The sequence below is a fragment of the Nerophis ophidion genome, linkage group LG14, assembly GCF_033978795.1.
Source record: "Nerophis ophidion isolate RoL-2023_Sa linkage group LG14, RoL_Noph_v1.0, whole genome shotgun sequence".
NCBI lineage: Eukaryota > Metazoa > Chordata > Actinopteri > Syngnathiformes > Syngnathidae > Nerophis > Nerophis ophidion.
This window is the reverse complement of record NC_084624.1, coordinates 47,045,916-47,056,988: the sequence shown is the minus strand read 5'-3', so window position 1 is coordinate 47,056,988 and position 11,073 is coordinate 47,045,916.

Genomic DNA, 11,073 nt, shown 5'->3' with positions numbered 1-11,073 from the left:
TAATCAAATAAACACTGATTGATTGATTGAACGGTTTTACAAACGTCTCTTTGAACTCTTTTACGAACCTCTTCTTTGAAGTGTTTTATACCACATTTTCTTTGAACTGTTGACGACCTCATCCTTTAGAAGCAGCTGTGGTCATGTGGTCAGAGAAAGCCATATAAAGGAGGACTAGTACAATCCTTCGCCAGAGCGTGCTGGAGTCTGTACAACAGTAGAGCGTCCCGGCGTTTCTCCTCAATTGAGTCCAAATTGAATTCTGTCTCTGTTTAATTGTTGCCTCTTGTCTTTTTTAATAGATGGCATCAGTGTTTGAATCTGACATCTGGCTGTATTGTATATCAAGTAAGTGGCCATGAAAGGGCATTTTATGACGTTTCTTCATTTGATTACATGCTATAGTATAATTTTATTGTCATCATTTTATTGCATGTATCCTTTTAATTTAGGTAGCCAGTGACTTAGCTATAATCTGGTCCAGAACATATCTGTGAGTTTACTGTCTCTGTGCATTGTCCCTTCAACCTCACGTCAAAAGCAAAAGGAAATACTCGCCTCAGCCTGCCGGGTGGCGCTGTTGCACTGCACTTGATGGCTCCTCCTCGCTTCCTTTAAAGTCATGCCAAGCTGCACGCTGAAATAAATAAGAATATGATTAAAATCAGTCAAGTGTTTTTTTCACACACACACACGCACGCACGGAGCAGAAATTCCTGGAACTGACTACCCTGCCTTTGAATCCTAATTCCGTCCTCGTGGTCGAGGAAAAAGCTTGTCATTGTTAAAGGATTCGGATTGCCGGGCAGCGTCGGAAATGTGCTGCGGGAAGATAGGGCCTGTTCGGGGGCAATTAAATCACCTCAAGTAAATACTCCAGAAACAAATAGGCTTGAAATGGCTGCAAAAAAAAAAAAAAATGAGTGAAAGAGGAGCTGAGTGAAATATGCAGCAGCTCTCTTTCTTCTTTCCTGGAGTATCACTCGGAGCCCAATTGAATATTACTGAAGTATTAGTGCCGGGGAAATTCTGATGCTTTGTATCCTGCGGTGCAAACGATGCATTATTGAGGTAATAACGGCTCGTCTTCATGCTTGTGCACGGCAGCTTTGGCATATGATTTGAATAACAAGAGAGCTGATGACAAATAGCTTCTGCCGGCGGATGACATTTGACTAAACGCCGCCCAAAATGCGTACACGTGCACACATGAACGCTGGTGGAGCTCCTGGTAGACGCTCCCGATTGCGGGATGAACATGCTCACATGCAGAGAGGACGGCGGTTTGGTTAGAACAGGGTTTTTCAACCACTGTGCCGGGAGATCGAACTTGCCAACCTTGAGACCGCCGAATTCGGGAGAGGTTGAAATATATATATATATATATATATATATGTCTTGATTGCCCTCTCAACGGAGGTTGCTTACAGACATCAGTCGTTTACCAAGCAAAGGTAACACGCAAGGACATTAACACATCCGACACGTACGTAGGATTAACCGAAGGAGCGTTCAAAACAAGATGGAATAATCACAACGCCTCATTTAGAAACCAGACTTTGCGGAATTCTACAGAACTCAGCAAACACATTTGGAACCTCAAAGACAATAATGTTGAATATTCAATAACATGGCAAATTCTTGCATCCAGCACACCTTACAACAGTGGTAATAAAAGATGCAACCTATGCTTAAAAGAGAAACTGTTTATTATATATCATCCAGATCTATCATCCCTCAACAAGCGCAGTGAAATCATTTCAACATGCCGCCACAGACGGAAACACCTCCTAGGTAACACATGAGCCAATCACCACACCCTACGCCTGCCTGTACCCACCCACTCTGTGCCCTATATAAACCATTGTATGTCAATGCTTCCATTAAAATCTCCTGATGATGATTTTCCCCACACCTACACACACATACATACATATATATATATATATATATATATATATATATATATATATATATAGAAAATTTGCAGGCAGCATACTCTTTTCCCCTTCGAGCTGTCCTGGATGAAATGAATTTTTTTTTTTCCATTCATTTTGGAACTTGCAAGTGTTACAGGCCTCGGACTAAGTAGCCTGGTCCCAGTGTTTGGAATGGTGTGTCCTGTTTTATAGGAACAAAAAGAAGACGCAAATTGCTTGATTGCATTCTCAACGCAGGGCGTGGCTTGACTCTTTTATTAAACGTTTCTTGATCTCTTTACTCTCATTTACATTTCCATTGTGCTTTGAATCGCATCCAAATGGTTTCGATAATGTCATTTCAATTCCACATTTGTTCATTTACGTCGTTAAACAATTACATCTCTACTTTTGAAATGATAAAACAAATCCACAAAACACTTGAGAGGATTGATCATTAAATATCCCAACACTATTTTTCTGACATAAGCATCATGTAACGCAGGGGTCGGCAACCCAAAATGTCGAAAGAGCCATGTTCGACCAAAAATACAAAAACAAATCCGTCTGGAGCCGCAAAAAAATTAAAAGCCATATTACATACAGATAGTGTGTCATGAGATATAAATTGAATTATGAGGACTTAAAGGAAACTAAATGAGCTCAAATATAGCTACAAATGAGGCATAATGATGCAATATCTACATACAGCTAGCCTAAATAGCATGTTAGCATCGATTAGCTTGCAGTCATGCAGTGAAAAAATATGTCCGATTAGCACTCCGCATAAGTCAATAACAACAAAACTCACCTTTGTAAATTCATGCACAACGGTAAAAGTTTGGTGGACAAAATAAGACGTGGCATAAAACACATCCTAGAAAGTCGGAGAAAGTTATACATGTAAAAAAGACTACGGTGAGTTCAAGGACCGCCAAAATTAGTAGGACAAAACGGCGCTCGCCAAATACTCAAATCGGTGAAGCATGTTTAATATAAGCAGTGTGCTTTATAACAATTAGTAAGGTTTGTGTCATGTTTGTCCTCCGACAGAAACCATATTAAAAAAAAATATGTTTTTGTCCCCCTCATCTTTTTCCATTTTTAATATATTTTTGAAAAAGCTCCAGAGAGCCACTAGGGCGGCACTAAAGAGCCACATGCGGCTCCACAGCAACGTAGCGGTACTGTTGCTTTAATACAGCGGTTCTCTACCTTTTTTCAGTGATGTACCCCCTGTGAAATTTTTTTTACTTCAAGTACCCCCTAATCAGAGCAAAGAATTTTTGGTTGAAAAAAAGTGATAAAGAAGTAAAATGCAGCACTATGTCATCAGTTTCTGATTTATTAAATTGTATAACAGTGCAAAATATTGCTCATTTGTAGTGGTCTTTCTTGAACTATTTGGAAAAAAAGATATAAAAATAACTAAAAACTTGTTGAAAAATAAACAAGTGATTCAATTATAAATAAAAATGTCTACACACAGAAGTAATCATCAACATAAAGTTCCCTCTTTGGGGATTGTAATAGAGATCCATCTGGATTCATGAACTAAAGGCCTACTGAAATGAGATTTTCTTATTTAAACGGGGGATAGCAGGTCCATTCTATGTGTCATACTTGATCATTTCACGATATTGCCATATTTTTCCTGAAAGGATTTAGTAGAGAACATCCACGATAAAGTTCGCAACTTTTGGTCGCTAATAAAAAGCCTTGCCTTTACCGGTAGTAGCAGACGATGTGCGCGTGACGTCACGGGTTGTGGAGCTCCTCACATCTGAACATTGTTTACAATCATGGCCACCAGCAGCGAGAGCGATTCGGACCGAGAAAGCGACAAATTCCCCATTAATTTGAGCGAGGATGAAAGATTCGTGGATGAGGAAAGTGAGAGTGAAGGACTAGAAAAAAAAAAAAACTAGACGGCAGACCGATTCTGATGTTATTAGACAAATCTACTAGGGTAATTCTGGAAAATCCCTTATCTGCTTATTGTGTTACTAATGCTTTAGTGAGATTATATGGTCGTACCTGTACAACCTGAAAGTCGGAGGGGTGTGGCCACCGGTGTGATGACCGCCAGCGTCTCAGAGGGAAGCCACGTTTCTCGACGAGGCGAAGGCAGCTGGTGAGGCCGGGCTGAGATTTATTTTTTCCCCTCCTCCACGGTGGAAGCATCCGACGGACGGGGGCGGCCGGTGGGAGGAGGCCAGAAAGACCGCGGCTGCCTCTTTGGCAGGTGCAGGAGGAACGATGCAAGCTCTCCGCTCATGTCTACGGTAAGAGCCGACTTATTACCATGTGGTAGGGAACCATGTTTGCTTGACCGCTCTGTTCCATAGTAAAGCTTTACCGTCATCTTTTGGGAATGTAAACAAGGAAACATCGGCTGTGTTTGTATTGCTAAAGGCGGCCGCAATACACCGCTTCCCACCTACAGCTTTCTTCTTTGACGTCTCCATTAATAATTGAACAAATTGCAAAAGATTCGGCAACACAGATGTCGATAATACTGTGGAATTATATGATGAAAAGAGACGACTTATAGCTGTAAACGGTGCTGGAACAAAATGTCATCTACGATGCGTGAAACAGGCGTCATCATACCGCGATGTTTTAGCATGATACTTTCGCGCGAAATTTTAAATTGCCGTATTGGCATGTGTTTAAATTTTAAGATTTCATTTTGATATTTAAACTATCAGACTGCGTGGTCGCTAGTAGTGGCTTTCAGTAGGCCTTTAATTGTAAACGTTTCTTCACAAAAAAATAAATCTTGAACATCAATATTTATGGAACATGTCCACAAAAAACCTAGCCGTCAACACTGAATATTGCATTGTTGCATTTCATTTCACAGTTTATGAACTTACATTCATAGTCATCATTGTCACCGACGTCCCACTGGGTGTGAATTTTTCCTTGCCCTTATGTGGGCCTACCGAGGATGTCGTAGTGGTTTGTGCAGCCCTTTGAGACACTAGTGATTTAGGGCTATATAAGTAAACATTGATTGATTGATTGATATTTTGTTGAAGTATTATTCAATAAATATATTCATAAAGGATTTTAGAATTCTTGCTGTTTTTAGAATATTAAAAAAAAATCTCACGTACCCTTTGGCATACCTTCGCGTACCCCCGTTTGAGAACCACTGCTTTGATAAACCTCTTAATATTACATGTTTGTACTGTATCCTGACATTGCCTCGTTTTAATACTGCTGCTTTTTGGAACGCTTTTTTCTATATTGTCAATGACAGTGACACTGCCTCTACCTTAAATGACCTAGAAAATAACTTAAATCAGGACCTGGAGAGAGTGTCACGCTGGGTAAATGATAGTAAACTTGTTGTGAATATTGACAAAAGAAAAAGCATTCTTTTTGGATCCAGGAATATGCTTGTTGAAGACCCTCAGCTTCACATTTCAATGTTAGATATACCTATTGTGCAGGTCAAAAAAGCAAAACTGTTTGGTGTGCTGTTAGACAATCAACTGTCATGGTCCGATCATATCGATAGTATTTTAATGAGAATGGGAAGAGTTTTAGCCATGGTCAGAAAGTGCTCCACCTTCTTGACATCCTCAACAATGGGTCAAGTTATACAGTCCTTGGTTTTCTGTCATCTTCATTATTTTCCTATATGGTCCGCTACAACTAAGTCAGCCTTTCCTTACCGGGAAGGCTGAGGAGTGTGATCCCACGATAGTCCCACGATAACCCCCCCGGATTGTAAATAATGTAAATAATTCAATGTACATACTATGATGATTAACTTGTGTGATGACTGTATTATGCTGATAGTATATATTTGTAGCATGAATTGATTGACGTGGACCCCGATTTAAACAAGTTGAAAGACTTATTCGGGTGTTACCATTTAGTGGTCAATTGTAAGGAATATGTACTGTACTGTTCAATCTACTAATAAAAGTTTCAATCAATGCCGGAAATGCATAATAAAGAATGAAAAAAACATATATAAGTTGCACTGGAGTATAAATCGCATTTTTGGGGGGAAATTTATTTGATAAAATCCAACACCAAGAAAAGATATTTGAAAGGCAATTTAAAATAAAGAATAGTGAACAACAGGCTGAATAAGTGTACGTTATATGAGGCATAAATAACAACTGATAAGGCGCCTGGTATGTTAACCTAACATATTATGGTAAGAGTCATTCAAATAACTATAACATGCTATACGTGTTACGACTGGTTGGCATAGTGATGCCAAATTGGTCCCTTCGTGGATGCGTCGGCATGAACACAGCAACGGTAAATTTAAATGATTTATTAACCTAACCAAAAACAGACTATGAACAAAAACACTGGAGCTAACAGACAAAAATAAACCAAGGGCGCTAGCATGAAAGCTAGGAATAGAAAATACAAAAACTATACTTGGCACGAAGCACACAAAAGAGTAAACAAAAAAAACATTCAGCATGAAAGCTGGAATATCGAGTGGCTTAGCGTAAGAGCTAGCGAGAAAATACATAAGGGTAGTAGACAGTCGTGAATGTTGCTCGAAGGCAAATTAGAGTCCCAGAAAGAATGACGAAAAGGGACGGGCTTAAACAGGTGAGTAATCAAAAAGTGACTGGTGTGCAGAAACCGTGATTAGCAGGTGGGATCAATGAGGAACCATGGTGACTGACTAAACAGGAAGTAAGAGTGTAGAACAGTGATACAACAACTGGAAGTATAAAACATATGTGGTGATCCAAGTAGCGGATCGCAACAATACGTTTACCAAACAATCTGTCACTCCTAATTGCTCAATCCCATGAAATCTTATATGTCCAGTCCCCTACGTGAATGAGCTAAATAATATAATTTGATATTTTACGGTAATGTGTTAATAATTTTACACATAAGTCGCTCCTGAGTATAAGTCGCACCCCCCAGCCAAACTATGAAAAAAAATGATTTATAGTCCGAAAAATACGGTATATTCTTACTAATAACAAGTGCACTTTTCATGGTAGACAAAAAAGAGATCCTTTTGCTTAATATGTTGAAAAATATTTTTACCATTTAGTGGTCAATTGTAAGGAATATGTACTGAACTGTGCAATCTACTAATAAAAGTATCAATCAATCAATCAATGCCGGAAATGCATAATAAAGAATGAAAAAAACATATATACCTCACACTGGAGTATAAATCGCATTTTTTGGGGGAAATTTATTTGATAAAATCCAACACCAAGAATAGACCTTTGAAAGGCAATTTAAAATAAAGAATAGTGAACAACAGGCTGAAAAAGTGTACGTTATATGAGGCATAAATAACCAACTGATAAGGCGCCTGGTATGTTAACATAACATATTATGGTGAGAGTCATTCAAATAACTATAACATGCTATACGTGTTACGACTGGTTGGCATAGTGATACCAAATTGGTCCCTTCGTGGATGCGTCGGCATGAACACAGCAACGGTAAATTTAAATGATTTATTAACCTAACCAAAAACAGACTATGAACAAAAACACTGGAGCTAACAGACAAAAATAAACCAAGGGCGATAGCATGAAAGCTAGGAATAGAAAATACAAAAACTACACTTGGCACGAAGCACACAAAAGAGTAAACAAAAAAAACATTCAGCATGAAAGCTGGAATATCGAGTGGCTTAGCGTAAGAGCTAGTGGCTTAGCGTAAGAGCTAGTGAGAAAATACAAAATACAGTCGTGAATGTTGCTCGAAGGCAAATTAGAGTCCCAGAAAGAATGACGAAAAAGGACGGGCTTAAATAGGTGAGTAATCAAAAAGTGACTGGTGTGCAGAAACCGTGATTAGCAGGTGGGATCAATGAGGAACCATGGTGACTGACTAAACAGGAAGTAAGAGTGTAGAACAGTGATACAACAACTGGAAGTATAAAACATATGTGGTGATCCAAGTAGCGGATCGCAACAATACGTTTACCAAACAATCTGTCACTCCTAATTGCTCAATCCCATGAAATCTTATATGTCTAGTCCCCTACGTGAATGAGCTAAATAATATAATTTGATATTTTACGGTAACGTGTTAATAATTTTACATATAAGTCGCTCCTGAGTATAAGTCGCACCCCCCAGCCAAACTATGAAAAAAACTGATTTATAGTCCGAAAAATACGGTATATTCTTACTAATAACAAGTGCACTTTTCATGGTAGACAAAAAAGAGATCCTTTTGCTTAATATGTTGAAAAATATTTTTACCATTTAGTGGTCAATTGTAAGGAATATGTACTGAACTGTGCAATCTACTAATAAAAGTATCAATCAATCAATCAATGCCGGAAATGCATAATAAAGAATGAAAAAAACATATATACCTCACACTGGAGTATAAATCGCATTTTTTGGGGGAAATTTATTTGATAAAATCCAACACCAAGAATAGACCTTTGAAAGGCAATTTAAAATAAAGAATAGTGAACAACAGGCTGAAAAAGTGTACGTTATATGAGGCATAAATAACCAACTGATAAGGCGCCTGGTATGTTAACATAACATATTATGGTGAGAGTCATTCAAATAACTATAACATGCTATACGTGTTACGACTGGTTGGCATAGTGATACCAAATTGGTCCCTTCGTGGATGCGTCGGCATGAACACAGCAACGGTAAATTTAAATGATTTATTAACCTAACCAAAAACAGACTATGAACAAAAACACTGGAGCTAACAGACAAAAATAAACCAAGGGCGATAGCATGAAAGCTAGGAATAGAAAATACAAAAACTACACTTGGCACGAAGCACACAAAAGAGTAAACAAAAAAAACATTCAGCATGAAAGCTGGAATATCGAGTGGCTTAGCGTAAGAGCTAGTGGCTTAGCGTAAGAGCTAGTGAGAAAATACAAAATACAGTCGTGAATGTTGCTCGAAGGCAAATTAGAGTCCCAGAAAGAATGACGAAAAAGGACGGGCTTAAATAGGTGAGTAATCAAAAAGTGACAGGTGTGCAGAAACCGTGATTGGCAGGTGGGATCAATGAGGAACCATGGTGACTGACTAAACAGGAAGTAAGAGTGTAGAACAGTGATACAACAACTGGAAGTATAAAACATATGTGGTGATCCAAGTAGCGGATCGCAACAATACGTTTACCAAACAATCTGTCACTCCTAATTGCTCAATCCCATGAAATCTTATATGTCCAGTCCCCTACGTGAATGAGCTAAATAATATAATTTGATATTTTACGGTAATGTGTTAATAATTTTACACATAAGTCGCTCCTGAGTATAAGTCGCACCCCCGGCCAAACTATGAAAAAAACTAATTTATACTCCGAAAAATACGGTATATTCTTACTATTAACAAGTGCACTTTTCATGGGAGACAAAAAAGAGATCCTTTTGCTTAATATGTTGAAAAATATTTTTACCATTTAGTGGTCAATTGAAGTGACCCCAAAAGGGAATAAGCGGTAGAAAATGGATGGATGGATGTACTGAACTGTGCAATCTACTAATAAAAGTATCAATCAATCAATCAATGCCGGAAATGCATAATAAAGAATGAAAAAAACATATATAAATTGCACTGGAGTATAAATCGCATTTTTTGGGGCAAATTTATTTGATAAAAAGCAACACCAAGAATAGACATTTGAAAGGCAATTTAAAATAAAGAATAGTGAACAACAGGCTGAATAAGTGTACGTTATATGAGGCATAAATAACCAACTGAGAAGGTGCCTGCTATGTTAACATAACATATTATGGTAAGAGTCATTCAAATAACTATAACATATAGAACATGCTATACCTTTACCAAACAATCTGTCACTCCTAATCCATAAATCCCATGAAATCTTATATGTCCAGTCCCCTACGTGAATGAGCTAAATAATATCATTTGATATTTTACGGTAATGTGTTAATAATTTTACACATAAGTCGCTCCTGAGTATAAGTCGCACCCCCGGCCAAACTATGAAAAAAACTGATTTATAGTCCGAAAAATACGGTATATTCTTACTAATAACAAGTGCACTTTTCATGGGAGACAAAAAAGAGATCCTTTTGCTTAATATGTTGAAAAATATTTTTACTATTTAGTGGTCAATTGTAAGGAATATGTACTGAACTGTGCAATCTACTAATAAAAGTATCAATCAATCAATCAATCAATGCATAATGCATAATAAAGAATGAAAAAAACATGTATAAATTGCACTGGAGTATAAATCGCATTTTTCGGGGGAAATTTATTTGATAAAATCCAACACCAAGAATAGACCTTTGAAAGGCAATTTAAAATAAAGAATAGTGAACAACAGGCTGACTAAGTGTACGTTATATGAGGCATAAATAACCAACTGATAAGGCACCTGGTATGTTAACCTAACATATTATGGTAAGTCATTCAAATAACTATAACTTATAGAACATGCTATACCTTTACCAAACTATCTGTCACTCCTAATTGCTCAATCCCATGAAATCTTATATGTCCAGTCCCCTACGTGAATGAGCTAAATAATATCATTTGATATTTTACGGTAATGTGTTAATAATTTTACACATAAGTTGCTCCTGAGTATAAGTCGCACCCCCGGCCAAACTATGAAAAAAACTGATTTATAGTCCGAAAAATACGGTATATTCTTACTAATAACAAGTGCACTTTTCATGGGAGACAAAAAAGAGATCCTTTTGCTTAATATGTTGAAAAATATTTTTACCATTTAGTGGTCGATTGTAAGGAATATGTACTGAACTGTGCAATCTACTAATAAAAGTATCAATCAATCAATCAATCAATGCCGAAAATGCATAATAAAGAATGAAAAAAACATGTATAAGTTGCACTGGAGTATAAATCGCATTTTTTGGGGGAAATTTATTTGATAAAATCCAACACCAAGAATAGACATTTGAAAGGCAATTTAGAATAAAAAAAGAATAGTGAACAACAGACTGAATAAGTGTACGTTATATGAGGCATAAATAACCAACGGATAAGGCGCCTGGTATGTTAACCTAACATATTATGGTAAGAGTCATTCAAATAACTATAACATATAGAACATGCTATACCTTTACCAAACAATCCGTCACTCCTAATTGTTAAATCCCATGAAATCTTATATGTCCAGTCCCCTACGTGAATGAGCTAAATAATATCAT